General features: G+C 36.5%; 1 protein-coding gene across 1 annotated transcript in view; it reads right to left on the bottom strand.

The window, feature by feature from the left end:
• Positions 1–1,481: 1,481 nt before the first annotated feature.
• LOC307163631 (uncharacterized protein) overlaps positions 1,482–14,919 on the bottom strand; it is a 315,702-nt gene continuing 302,264 nt past the window's right edge. The window contains exons 9-10 of the mRNA XM_079879755.1: positions 1,831–1,924; positions 1,482–1,553 (exon numbers count right to left, since the gene is read on the bottom strand). The gene's annotated coding sequence lies outside the window, so the exon portion shown is untranslated. The remainder of the gene's footprint in view (positions 1,554–1,830; positions 1,925–14,919) is intronic.

Raw genomic sequence — 14,919 nt, 5'->3', positions numbered from 1 at the left:
GACCGTGGGCTGAAAAACACATAAATCGAGCCATGGCCCGAAAACCAAGTGACTCAGGTGAGAAATTTGCTGAGGCGCTAACTACTTTCTGTAAAGAATTTAGTCCCACCATACAGGAGCTCAGGCGACTGTTATCTGTGAGTCTGGGAGCGAGCGACTGGCATAAAGTGAGTGGCAGAGTGCCAACATCGAACATCAAGCGGACACATATGGACTGGGATCATGACGAGAAAGAGAGGCATTTTGTACCGCCATTATTACAATTCCTACAGAGTTGACATGCCATTCTCAATGGGTTCTTTTCCTGGATGACCATCACTCTATCCACATCAATCCACAGACATTATTCATCCGTGCTGATGCACAACACTCGTAAAGATAATTACGCAAATAACTGCAATTGCAGATTTCAAACAGAGACGGAGACAAAGAGGCACAGACTGCGGTTAATGAAGCGACTGGAATACATTTTGTGCGCAAAAACAAAACAAAATAACTTTATTCATCAATTTCTTCTCTTCCGTCATTCTCCAATGCTGTTTAAGTTGTTCTACGTCAGAACGCAGACTCGGCATTCGTTGTGCTGCTCACATGACCAGCGTCGGCCAATGCGTGTGATCCTGACGCAGAACTGGCCAATAACGAGGCAGCGTTCTGACGTAGATCCCCGAAACACTGCACTGTGAACAACAACACGTGTTGGAGAAGTGTGTGCAGAGCAGAGGAGCAGTAAATGAAGATATAACCAAACCCAAGAAGTTATGATTTCTGTGCTTTTCACATTCAGTCTAATTAAATCAAACTAATTGCTAAATGTTATTAAATGCTGCATAAACTAGATTCAGAGCTCTGTACAGGTCATTATACAAAAATATCTGTAGCGTTTTAATTGGAAAGTTAGTTTACATATTTATATAAACAATAACCATTGGGGAACGTTCTATATTTGGTAACTATTTCTATGTTAATATTAAAAATGTCAATGTTGTTAAAAAATAACTATCCTGCAACCTTCTGGGAACATTATATTATTGTTGCAAAATAAATAAATAAAAAGAGCATTCCTAGAACATTATGATTTAGTTCCCAAAACAATAAAAAGGCAGGAACCAAAAACTAACGTTTATAGGGAAATGTTCTGTGTTTGCTGGGAAGCCTCAGAAACAAACGTAATACTTGGCTTTCAGAACTGAAAATGATGGAATTATTCCTGAAGCAAGAAGAATCAGCAGACAATAAAGCTGGACAATAACAACAAGCTGTTGATAAAATTATAATGAGTTTAATCAATCATAACTTGAAGTACAAAAAAAAAGTATAAAAATTAAAACTAATAAGACAGATCTCTGAAAAACAACGAGTTCAAATTAATATCAGATTCATGTCTCTGTTAAAAGTGTTACGGCCTCTTCTTCAGCTCCTGAACATGAAAGTGAAACCCGAGTTAAACTCTTCCCGCAAAAAGTTTCTCTTTACTGCGGATCCTCATGAGATTCTTCAGACTTGATTTACATTTACACTTATTTTTCCTTTCTCGTTCACGGCCATCAGGTCTAAAAGAAATATTAATTTAAGTGAGATTTCAAATGAGAGACAAACGTGAAATGAAAAGTGAAGCTCAAAGTCAAGATCACTGATGAGTTCAATAGTAATTTTAATCTCATCAAATCTGGTCAACAACGGCTGTGCACGATTATGATCTATTTTAATATCATGAAGATGATTTGTGTTATAAGTCACTAGTTTGGTCATGAAACAGTGTAAATCTGGTGAGCATCAGCATGTTCTTCATCATGAAGAATGAATGAGGAATCAAGAATAAACACCAACCTCTTTGCTCTTCAGTATCATGATGTTTCATTCTGCAGGTTCTGGATCACTGGCGCTCTCTCTGTCCTCTCCTTCCAGATGCTTTCTGGCAGTTCTGCTAAAAACAAACAAGTTTCATTTCTTACAATCATGATGAGAGAGGAATAATCAATATTTCAAGTACTAATGCTAATCACGTTTAAAAAAAATAGTGACCTTGATCATGTAACCTAACCGTGTTGTTCAATAAAACCCAAATGATAACTTACTTTGATACTTTATTTGAACCAATTATTGCTTGTTGTATATTTGTAATTTAAAGGCTGTTGTTTCACTTGGATCTATATTTATTACCACATTTATGTTCGATTACTTGATTTATCGGTGGAATAATTGGTAAAATACTCAATTACTAAAGTAATCGATAGCTGCAGCCCTACTTTTTTTGCTTTAAAAAAAAAGATTTCATAGAAATTTGATTTCATTTGGCGTTTCACTACTGAAGTCCTTTTTCCATCTAGCTGTGCTGAACAGAAGCCCAGAACATGTGGACATATTGACATTCAGAACATAACGACTTTCTCAGACTTATTGTTTTTACCAATATTATGTTATTTTATTTTTTATTTTATGTTTGTATACAAATTTTTACTAAATTAGTCAATAGATTTATCAATACAAAAATAGTCGTTAGTGGCAGCCCTAGAAAAAACTATTATGGAGTGGAAATGGCTTATAAGTCAATAAGCGGTCCTCTGCCGCCATCTACTGGTCATAGTGCTAATTAATTTTTGTTTTATAAATATGTTTGTTTTGCCAACTATAATGGGGTCAATCTTTTAAGGATGAACAAATCATGGTTTTGGTCATCACATTAAAAATAATATTAAAACTGGATAATATTTAAAAAAATTAAGAGCTGGAAAAAGTGTGAATGGCTTGAAAGTCCTTGATTCGTGCTTGAATTTTACTCTCAAAAGGATGTACAAACCCTGAAATGATTAATGTAAAAAATGGACTGTTCCTGCCACAATACATACATTGCATCTTAATGTTATCTACATTAATATTAAAATCACTAACAATTAGGACTTTATCTGCACCCAGTACTAACTCCGATAGAAAGTCAGCAAATTCTTTGATAAAGTCTGTATGGTGCCCTGGTGCCCTGTATAGGGGAGAGCGGGGCACAAAGTAACGCTTTTTGACTTTCTCAGTTTGTATAAATCTACTTATGGTTCAGAGTATTTATTTTTTCCCACATTAATTTCCCACATGTCTACTACAATGGCTATGTAATGATGTGGGGCTATTTTAATTCCAAAGACCAAGGGAACTTTATCAGGATGCATAGTATCCTAAAAAAAAAAAAAAAAAAAAAACTTAAAAATCTGCCTGCCTCTATGGGAATTTAACATAGGGGTGTCCAAACGTATGCACCCTGTATTTTAAGGAAGAACATTTATTTATTTACGATACATTATTCATTCACAAAGAAAATTGGTGTCCTTAAAGGTTGGATTTTTCCTAATTTTTTTAATTAAGGCATTAAGTTCAGTTTCCAAAAGATGATTTTTTATTCCTTTTTAGTCAACTTTAGCATGGGTGTCTAAACTTATGCATAGCACTGTATGTGAGGTAAATACTGGTGATCAGTTCAGCTTATTGGAAGCAATTTTGAGACCGTTGTTTGTATTAAACCACAAGTGGGTTAATTTCAGTCTATTGGTTTTGGAGACAAAAGTCTCTGGACTTTACAGCTGCAGAAAGGAGGTGTTCCTGGTTTAGGGTTTGTGGTGATTCTGAGCATCCTTCGTTTCCTGATAAGGCTGTGGATTTATGCATTGGGGTCACCACAGGGTTTCTTGGCCATATGGTCTTAAGTTTGGGGAACAAAGATAAATCTTTTCCTGCTGTCCTGGCATCACTGGTATGAGATTAGACAAGCACCACAAGGGGAAGGGGGGTGACATCTCCTTTAGCCATCTCAGCACCATGACGGTGTTTTATGACTTACTAATGGTTCACTGGGGAATCGTTCCGAACTGTGGAATGCGGTGTTGGGTTCATTTAATGAAATGGCCTGTTCACGGATAATCCTACATGAATTCGAAACTTCTCATAATGACGACTTAACATCTCATAATGATAAAAGTTCTCATAATAATGAGATACTTTCTTATAATTATAACTCTGTATCTCATAATAATGTAAAACAAAAATGTGAAGCAGATAGCAAGCAACCACCAAGATGCCCTGTTGCTCATCATGGCTGTTAGGAAACTAACTTACACAGGAGAGACTTTAATGCTCAGCACATTAAGATGAACTACTTACTGTGATCTCAGACTGTGGTTTCTCCACTGCATGGATCTTCTTCATGTGTTGCTTCAGGTGAGTTTTAAAAGAGAAACTCGTCCCGCACTGATCACACGTGTGCGGCTTCTCTCTACTGTGGATCCTCTCATGTCTTTTATGATCTGTTGGCTGACTGAATCTCTTGTCACAGTGTGAACACTTGTAAGGTTTTTCTCCAGTGTGGTTCTTCTCATGGGTTTTCAGACTTATTGAATGACTAAATCTCCTGTCACAGTGTGAACACTTGAAAGGTTTTTCTCTAGTGTGGATCCTCTCATGTGATCTCAGATTTGATGACTGACTGAATCTCTTGTCACAGTGTGAACACATGTAAGGTTTTTCTCCAGTGTGAATTCTCTGGTGCTGTTTTAAATATTGCGCTGTAATAAAAGTCTTCTTACACTCAAAGCACATGTACTCTCTTACACCAGTGTGAGTTTTCTCATGTTTATGTAAAGATTGCAGCCATGAAAAACTCTTTTCACACACAGAACATGAATGCGGCTTCTCCTTCGTATGAACTGTCAGGTGTTTCTTCAGATCTGGTGCACTAAGAAATGTTTTGCCGCATTGATCACACGAATACGGCTTTTCTCCGGTGTGGATCATCATGTGAAGATTAAGATGATGTTTTTGTGTGAAGCTCGTCCCGCACTGATCACATGAGAATGGCTTCTCTCCGGTGTGGATCCTCATGTGAAGATTAAGATGTTGTTTTTGTGTGAAACTCGTCCCGCACTGATCACATGAAAACAGCTTCTCTCCGGTGTGAACTCTCATGTGAATCTTAAGACTATTTTTGCGTGTGAAACTCTTCTCACACTGATCACATGTGTACGGCTTCTCTCCTGTATGAACTCTCATGTGACGTCCAAGATTTCGTTTGGTTGTGACACTCTTTCCACACTGAGTGCAGGTGAAAGATTTCTTGGCTCTATTTTTCTTTAAAAATGTATTTTTATTCTTTGAGCGACGCAAGTGTTCTTCACGCTCCTCGTTCTCTTCCATCAGATCTGAAGTGAAAGAAAAAAATCATCAAAAATGAAGTGAAAGGACATTGAAGTAGACAACTGCTATAATATATTAATTATTTAAAAAAAAAATAAAGTTAAATAAAGCGAGTTCCCCTGTGTTCCTGTTTGAGTTTGGCGAACTCAGTTCTTGCTCTGCTTGCCACAGAAACGTCACACTGTGGCCTCTTAGTTTAATTACAAGAACACAAGCTTTTTGCAGTCCAGTGGAGCAGATTGTATATTATTACATTTTGGATTTGTTATTATTTGTTATACATTGAATTTATCTCAACAAAAAACACCACAGAGTGTGACATTTGACAACAATGTCAATATCTGTAGAAATTTCACAAGCTGGAAGTCTAGACTGATCCTCTCCTTTAAAACTCCCTATATTGTATTAACATATAACCTTTATTTCACTATTAAACATCTAAATTATTAATTACTAAGATGCACAGATAAAAACAGCGCTCTGTCAGCTGGTTCTTTACAATCTAGACAGACAAAAACATTAATAATTCTGATGACACGCCAGATGAGATGGACTTGGTAATAGTGATAATGTGATACAGAACATTAGTGGTGTCAACAATAATCGATTCAGCGATGCATCGCAATGCAGGGCATGCACGATTCAGCATCGATGCTACAAAGTGCCATAATCGATTATGTCACTGTTTTAGGGGTGTAACGGTACGCGTATTCGTATTAAACCGTTCTGTACAAGGCACGCATTTTCAAACCGAACGGTTATTTCAAATGTAAGCGCGTCGCGAGCGCGCTCATAATGTAGACGCTGGCGCTACCACAACATCAAATGGCAAACGCAATGTAAGCGGAACGAAACTGAGCTACTCGTGACGGACTGTTTATCAGTTTAGACCAACGCAGCGCGAGCCGATCTTATACTACACAGCTCTAAGAGATCCAGTACAGAAAGCATTTGAACTCGCCACTAAAGTAACATCGCTGCGAGATCTAGTGAGAAACATTCACATTTCTCCGTTATTAACGGATCAAACAGCGCTGACGTGGAAACCAGGAAGAAACATTGTGACATGAATTAACAATCCAGTGTCCACAGATCAGCAACATTCACCATGGATTTACTGTAGTAACACTAACTGCAACTTTGGAAGTTTGGCAGGAATAGTAGGCTATAATGCTTTCAAGTAACGTTATGTCGGATTTATTTCGACATTATGAATAACATTGCTGCCCTCAAATGTTAATCTGAACTAAAATAAACATTTGTTTATAAGCACAAAATATTACATTTAATTTTTTCCAAGGAGCTGTTTTGTTTTATATGCTCCTGAGAAGAGTCAATTATAGCTCCATCATTGTTCAAAGAAAAAAAAAAATCATACTTTATGATGTTAGTTCTAATAAAAAAAGAATAAAAAAAAAAAAATCAAGGAAATTTCTCTGGCATTTCTTTCTTTTTGCTGTATCGAAAACGTACCGAACCGTGACACAAGTGTATCGTATTGAACCGAATCGTGAATTTTGTGAAGCGTTACACCAGGGCCGTGCACAGACATTTTAAGGGGCAGTGGCCTAAACCAAAAAAAGGGGCACTATTTTGTTTTTTGGGGGGGGTTGGCACACTACAAAGTGTGCCAACAACAGAAAATTGTATTATTTGTATTAGATCTGATCGAGAGTACAATAATTTGATTAGACAAGCAGCTAATTCTAAGAATGTGGATATGTTGTACACAGGACTGGACTGGGAAAAAAATAAAAAATATCGGCCCTGGCATTTTGGCCCAGACTGGCCCACTATATGAGTGAGTATAGGAACGAGTGAGAGTTAACAGATGAAATAAGTAAAAATTTGACATTTATTAATACAGTGATGAAGCCTAAAACAAGCTATAAGCTGCATTGGCATAGCAATACCAGTGTTTCTCACAGGATTTTTGGTAAAACTGTGGTGGGTGGACCTCGGCCCTTCTAGGGGGGTTTGGGGGCATGCCTCCCCTTAAGAAAATTTTGTGCATTTTAATGTTAAATTCATCAATCTGGTGCACTTTGAGAGTTAAAAATTAAAAGCTCCAACCCATATTCAGTGTGCAAATTAAACAAAGAAATATTCAAACCTCTTTTAGTTACAGTGTCTATTTTCATTACACTACTACATAATAATAGTTATAATATTAATCCAATGACAGTAATAGCCATATTTTGTGAAACAAATGCACTAAAACAATAAAGAAAACTTTCATAATTGGTTTTGTACCAATTTCTATACTTGAAAGAGATAAGCACATGATCTTTTATTTTGACGCAAACTGCATCAAGCTTTTATTTTGGCGGAAAACATGGTTTACAAACGCGTCTCATTAAATTTCTAGTGAATTGCGGTAATCGTCAACTATGCAGATGTGGAAATAATCTGTAACTGGGTTATGGGTTCCTACACTCATGACATGGCCTAAGTGTTTTGAAAGTAGTTCTGCTTACCGCAGGCTCTACACTCTCTCATCTCTCTCCTGATCCTCCTCACTATCCTCATCTGCCGCTGGAGCTGACGAAGGGCAGAAAACATACGTTCAAAAGTTTGGGGTCAGTAAGATTTTTAATGTTTTTAAAAGAAGTCTCTTCTGCTCACCAAGGCTGCATTTATTTGATTAAAAATGCAAACAAAAACAGTAATATTCTGAAATATTATTCCAATTTAAAACAGCTGTTTTCTATGTGAATATACAGTAGGGCAGTCATGGCCTAGTGGTTAGGGAGTTGGACTGGTAACCCAGAGGTTGCTGGTTCGATTCCAGAACTGGTGGGAAATGACTGAGGTGCCCTTGAGCAAGGCACCTAACCCCTAATCGCTCCCCCTACTCGCCACACAAAGGCTGCCCGCTGCTCTGGGTGTGTATCCACGTTTGCAGTGTGTGTGTGTTAACTACTCACTACTCTGCTCCTAATGTGTGTGCATTAACTTGGATGGGTTAAATGCAGAGGTCAAATTCCAAGTATGGGTTACCATACTTGGCCGTCACGTGTCACTTTCACTTTCACTTTCACAGTAAAGTGTAGTTTATTCCTGTGATCAAAGCTGAATTTTCAGCATCATTACTCCAGTCTTCAGTGTCACATGATCCTTCAGAAATCAGTATAATATGATGATTTGATGATCAAGAAATATTTATGATGATTATTATCAATGTTGAAAACAGTTATTTACATTTTTATTTCAGGATTCTTTGATGAATAAAAAGTTCAAAAGAACAGCATTTATCTGAAATCTAAAGCTTTTGTAACATTAAACGCTACCGTTCAAAAGATTGGGGTCAGTAAGAATTTGAATTTTATTTTTGGGGTAAAAAAAAAAAAAAAAATCAATACTTTTATTCATCAAGGATGAGTTAAACTGATTAGTTACAGTAAAGACATGTTTAATGTTAGAAAAGTTTCTATTTTAAATAAATGCTGTTCTTTTGAACTTTCTATTCATCAAAGAATTTTGAAAAAAAATTGTACACAACTGTTTTCAACACTGATAATAATGATAAATGTTTCTTGAGCATCAATTCCTCATATTAGAGTGATTTCTGAAGGATCATGTGACACTGAAGACTGGAGTAATGATGCTGAACATTCAGTTTTGATCACAGGAATAAATTACAATTTAAAATATATTAAAATAGAAAACATTTTAAATTGTATATATTTCACACTATTACTGTTTGTTTTTTATCAAATAAATGCAGCCTTTGTGAGCAGAAGATACTTCTTTTAAAAACATTAAAAAATCTTACTGACCCCACACTTTTGAATGGTAGTGTATATTTTGACACATTTTACAGTGTCTGCTTTAAGGGCCTGTTTCTATTGTTTCACGCTATTTCTCTGCACATTCCTTGCGTTTCTTCTCCATCTTGCTGACTATTTTGACAGATACACACTGACACTGCTGCACGCTCGCTCACTCGTTTAAAGTTGTGATTGGCCCAGTCCAGTGTCAATCAAGAAAGGAACCAATGGGCCGCTGATCTACGTGTTTCATGACTAATTTGCGCAAATTCAACCCATTCAACCACTGTCTTGCATAGCCTACCTCTTAATGCGGCAGCTTTCGTGAACTGTCGTATACTGTGAGTGATGCTGCGGAGCGAGCGGGAAAACCTGGAGCGGATTAGCGGAATCAGCGGAATGCTTTGAGCGGAGCGGTGGGGGTGGGGGTGGGGGTGGGGAAGAGGGGCACCTCAGTCGATGAGGGCAGAGGGGCAGTGGCTCTAGCCACCGGGCCACCCCCCTGTGCACGGCCCTGAACTAAGCCTAATGTCATATATGTACATGTATATATAGACAGAAACATGAAATGTGAAATGTGAACTAGAATGATAGGCAACCTTTCAGTGCTTGTATACGTGTTCAACACGAGGATGTTTTTATATTCTATAATAAAACACAGCATGGTAAAAGTAGGCTAATATATATATATATATATATATATATATATATATATATATATGTATGTGTGTGTGTGTGTGTGTGTGTGTGTGTGTGTTTGAAAGACGCGCCAGAGCTTACATTGGATTTAGGCTACCTCAGAATAAGAAGAATGCGATTTGAAGACAAGAAAGATTTAAGGTAAGAAATTTTTACATATTAGTTTGTTATTGTTGCATAAATGTCACATTGCAGTTGAACTGTTGCTAGATATATGGGGAATATTATAATATTTAGACCCGTGTTTACTGTTAAGCCTACTGTGTTTGTGGATATCTGGTCAAACGTAGATATGTATGGTAACCATAATGTTTTATATTTGAGCACGATCGCGTTTGAATGTAGGCCTATCAGATTTTGCAGCGCGATCGCGTTTGAATGTATAATTTGAAAATTTGAAAAGCAAAACACACCAAACGGCTTCATGTTTTTACTATTATCTCATTTCATATCATCATAACGAATGGAAACATTTTTGTGTGTGTGTGTGTGTGTATTTTGTGAATTTTAAAAAGCAATTTTAACCAGAAAAATCTAATATTTATTTGCAAAATCGTGCAGGCCTTTCTCTTGATATCAGTATGTTCACTTTTTTTTCAGGGCCCAGATGCCACTGAGTCCTGCCGACTTCAACATTCACATGAGTCTCTGGAACATGAACATGGTAAAGTGAAAATCAAACACCTTGGAAATGAAAGGTACAATGTTTTTAGGAATGGCACAAAGGTCTCTGTCTTTCAATAAGTGCTTTTTTCCCATTTGTTGTGTCTATTTGGATTATGTTGTGTTGTAAATAAATCCAAACAATCTAAAAGCCATTCTTTTTTAAATCTCCTCATTTACAGTATTGTGCAAGGTTGCTCAGAATGATAGGGGCCTTATAGCTCCTAATAGGGCCGTTAGGGAGTGTCTTTGTCTTTCTCAGGTGAGAAAAGCTTACATATTAATGAGCTCCCGCATAGGGCTTTCTCACACAAAACACGTCGTAAAATTTTTAAATCAATATATTGTCTTCTCTGAATGAGCAGTCAGGGTGACTTTCACATAGTTTTAGAGCAAATATTCTAGGCTATGTCATACAATTTTCAAAAGTCTTGTGAAGAAATAATCAGTATGGGTTTCATGGCCTTATTTCAGTGAGAATTTTTTTTTGTATTTTCACAAACCACGCATAAATGTCATTATCTCAAAACTACAAACTTTTACATACATGCTGTTGATATATTATTGTAGCAGAGTTTGTGCTGAATACAGTGTAATTAGACTTTAGCCATGAAAATGTCACAAGTAACAGAAATAACCAGAAATGTCAGAGCATGTCAGAACACCTCCAGGGCCAGAAAACACCTCAGACCTCAGAGGGTTAAAAAAGAGCCACAAAACAATGGTGAATGACATTACATTACGCTTACAACTCTGTCTGCCATTCATTTACTTGATACAGTATGTTTATTGCAAAAAAAAAAGAAAAAGAAAAAAGAAACAACTGTTGTAAACTATGAAAATCAAAAAACGTGAACCAGATATAAATTTAAAATAAAAGAGCTAAAATTATATCTGGTTTGACCTAATGTTCACAATAAATATGAACATTTCTCAAACCTCCCTTTACTGACCATTCTTTGAAAACCAAAAATGAAACTTTTATACCCATTTCATAGTTGAACTGTTTATCTAAATGTGATGAAGTGCTTGAATGTTTCTAACATGAATGTTCTTCAGCATCATGAATAGGGGTGCACGATATTGACAAAAAGTGATATTGCGATATCGATAATGAATATTGCGATATCGATATTAATTTCGATATTTTTAAACATATGTAAAACTACAAAAGTTATGGGAAAACGCATCAAAATAGATTCATAACAAATAAAACAAGTTTTCTTACAACATAAGGTTTATTGAGCGCATTCGAGACGGATTTGAATCTGATCGCTGAAACCACTTCATGTAAAATGTACTCCTCCCAAAAACACTAAAAAATAAACGTGTGAGAACGTGTTATAGGCTACATGTCATGTTATGGCCAGATATGATGACGCTATGTCTGCAACACGCATCACCGGATGAGCAGCTCTACCGGTATCAAGCCAACGCGCAAACTATCGCAAATCAAAGTGAAAGTAAGTTGCAGACGCTTTACACACAAGTATCTTCATTAAAAGTAAAGAAGTGAAATTATCTTACCAGGGCTGTTGCCGTTCTCTATTATTGCGGTATTTGATTTTGACATTTTAGCTGATGATATATAAAATGCAGCTCATAACTGTGTTCGGTGACGTGAACTCCATTAAATCTGCATATAGCGCGGGAATTGAAGATCGAATTTATATCCGTTTTGCAAAAAACACATTTATGTGAACAGGTGTAAAAGGAATCGTTTTGATAAATTAGATATCTATCCGATCTGTGATAACGCATTAAGTGGCCAGGTGGCCTGATGTTTATACTTGCGCGCTGGTGTGTGCGTCGAGCCGGCAAGTGTGTGTGTTGTGGGGACTGTGTGGTAGAGCAAGGGAGAAGTGAAACAAAGTGTCTCCCCTGTTCTTTCTGACCACTGTTGGAAATCTGTAGCATGAAAAGTTAACCCTCTCCTTGATTTCATGTTTATGGAGAAGTAGAACGTAGAAAGTAGGAAATCAGTCGGGGGAAATGCAACGGTGCATGTCGGACGGGACGCATCATAAACAAAATATCGCATAAATATCGCGAGACTTTCGATATGATATCGAGCAACGTGATATCGCGATATATCGTGCACCCCTAATCATGAATGAATGAAGAATAAACACCAACCTCTTTGTTCTTCAGGATCTTCAGTGTGTTTCATTCTGCAGGGTTCTGGATCACTCATGTTCTCACTGTCCTCTTTAATAAACTCAGTCTTTGCAGATTTCAGCTCTTCCTGATGCTCTGATGCTCGTCTTCACTTGTAGCTGATGGGAATTTACAGCATTTATTGGAGAATTACTGTGGGAGGAGCTTCCCTGATGATGTAGATGCTGTGGGAGGAGCTTAACAGATGATGTGATTGCTGTGGGAGGGGCTTCAATTATGGTAAATATAAGTGGGAGGAGCTGATCTGCCCAAAATAAAATAAAAAATCAGTTACTAAGTCAACGTTAATGCTTTTACTGATAGCCGGATTTTAAACAATGTAATAAAATTATTCCAAATATTATTAAGGTAAAAAAGACAGAAATAAATGTACATAATTGTAATCATCAAATCCCCTCAGTCTGCTGACACCAATGAAATGAGCTTTAAGTGTCAATTTACAGGAGATCTGAAGACATCAGCATAATAAATGAGGTGAAAACAGGAACTATTGTCATGAAATAAAGAGTGTTTTCAGCAGATCTGTTAATATTGATGAGCCTCAGACTATCAACACTCATTCAACAAGCCATTCAGGATCATCAGCAGATCATCTCACTTTATTCTGAGTGTTTGCTGTTAGAAACACATTATTTGAGTCAGGATACATGATAAAAGACTATAAAACTGCTCCATTGAAAGACAATACTGTAATTTCTCACACTATGACATGGATAAAAAAATCAATAACTCAAAAACTATCAATAATGATCTTCATCTATTACTACAGAAAAATAATTACAGCAGCATAATGTCCAAATTAATATAGCTAGCTTGATCTTAACATTAATCACTATAAAGTAGTTAGATCATTAAAATAATAATGCTTAGAATTTATATATTTACATGCACAGAATTTAAAAATGATCACACAACTTTCCAAATAATGGGAACTAAGGGAATAGGCTAGTTATGTTCCAAAGAGTTGCACTATTGTTACTAGGTAAACGCTATTCATATTTTTTAGTATTAATTTAATGTCTCACGTGGCTTATTATAGGCTCAATGTAAAGCAGTCTCTGTTCCAGTATGACACTTGATTTTTGAATTATTTGATTTTCACTTGATTTATTTGAGACTGATTCCCATATCAATTTCCCTCACTGATCTCAAACTGACTTTGACTTCTGACTTGACGAAACAATCACACAAACGAACACAACATCGCTCAGGTCTGAATGAACTCAACATATTCTCCTCATGCTCGCTGCTGCTGCACTAAATGTTTATTTCAGAAGGAAGACGCCAGAAAAGACGCACAAGTATCGCTGTGATCGATGAAAACAATACAGAAATGAGCCTGTCGCTTAATCAAACTGTATAAAGTTTGTTTGATGGAGTGTAAATATGATAAATACCGTGAACTGCTCTCCTCGCCTCAGAAGACTCGACGCTGAAACTCAATGACGGATATCTCCTCTTGGTCGAAGTAGTAGTGGGAAGTTCGGATCATTTTACTGACTCGGATCTTTGAGTCTCGTTCAGCAAAATGAACGAATCTTTTTTCGAGTCATTTCGTTCATTTCAACATAATATAAATAAACTGGCATGTTAAATATCCCAACACATCTAGTACTTATGAAAATGTTGATTACATTTGTAAAAAGAATAAAAATAAACTATAGGGTAATGCAGCCAAAGCCAAATTATAAGAAACCGAAATGTTTTATTAATTGATTAGTTGTTGGGTCTTAAGTTCAGGCTATTGCAGTCTGACTCTGTTTTAGTTCACCTCATCTCCTGATCCGAGAAGTTCTTTCCTTTGCAACTTCATATTTATCACGTTTGTTCTCCTGTGTCTGACTGACCCTGATCTGTCTGCTGGGCCGTGCCGTGTGTGATACAGCAGGTACTAGTTGAGTTATAATCTGTCAGATTTAACCCTCATGAATATAATCAACTAATTTCAGGGCAGAAATAACCTTTCAGACAATAAGTAGAGGCTTCAATCACTTTTTGGCAGGTGAAACGTTGCATTATAATGGTTGTATTGGCCATCTAAAGGTATTTTAAGAGGTAAAAAGTACTAGTTGAGTTATAATCTGTCAGATATAACCCTCATGAATATAATCAACTAATTTCAGGGCAGAAATAACCTTTCAGACAATAAGTAGAGGCTTCAATCACTTTTTGGCAGGTGAAACGTTGCATTATAATGGTTGTATTGGCCATCTAAAGGTATTTTAAGAGGTAAAAAGTACTAGTTGAGTTATAATCTGTCAAATATAATTCTTCTGAAGGAAATCAACTAATTTCAGGGCAGAAATAACCAGTCATCAGATTCAATTGTATTATTTTTATTGAATGTAGTGTCTAACGACAACAGCTAGACTTTAACATTTGTAATGAGAAATTGTTTCTTAGACATTGTAAGTTGTGAAATACTAAAAGGCGT

Source organism: Squalius cephalus, assembly GCF_949319135.1.
Source record: "Squalius cephalus genome assembly, chromosome: 1".
NCBI lineage: Eukaryota > Metazoa > Chordata > Actinopteri > Cypriniformes > Leuciscidae > Squalius > Squalius cephalus.
This window is presented reverse-complemented; position numbering and strand designations above follow the sequence as displayed.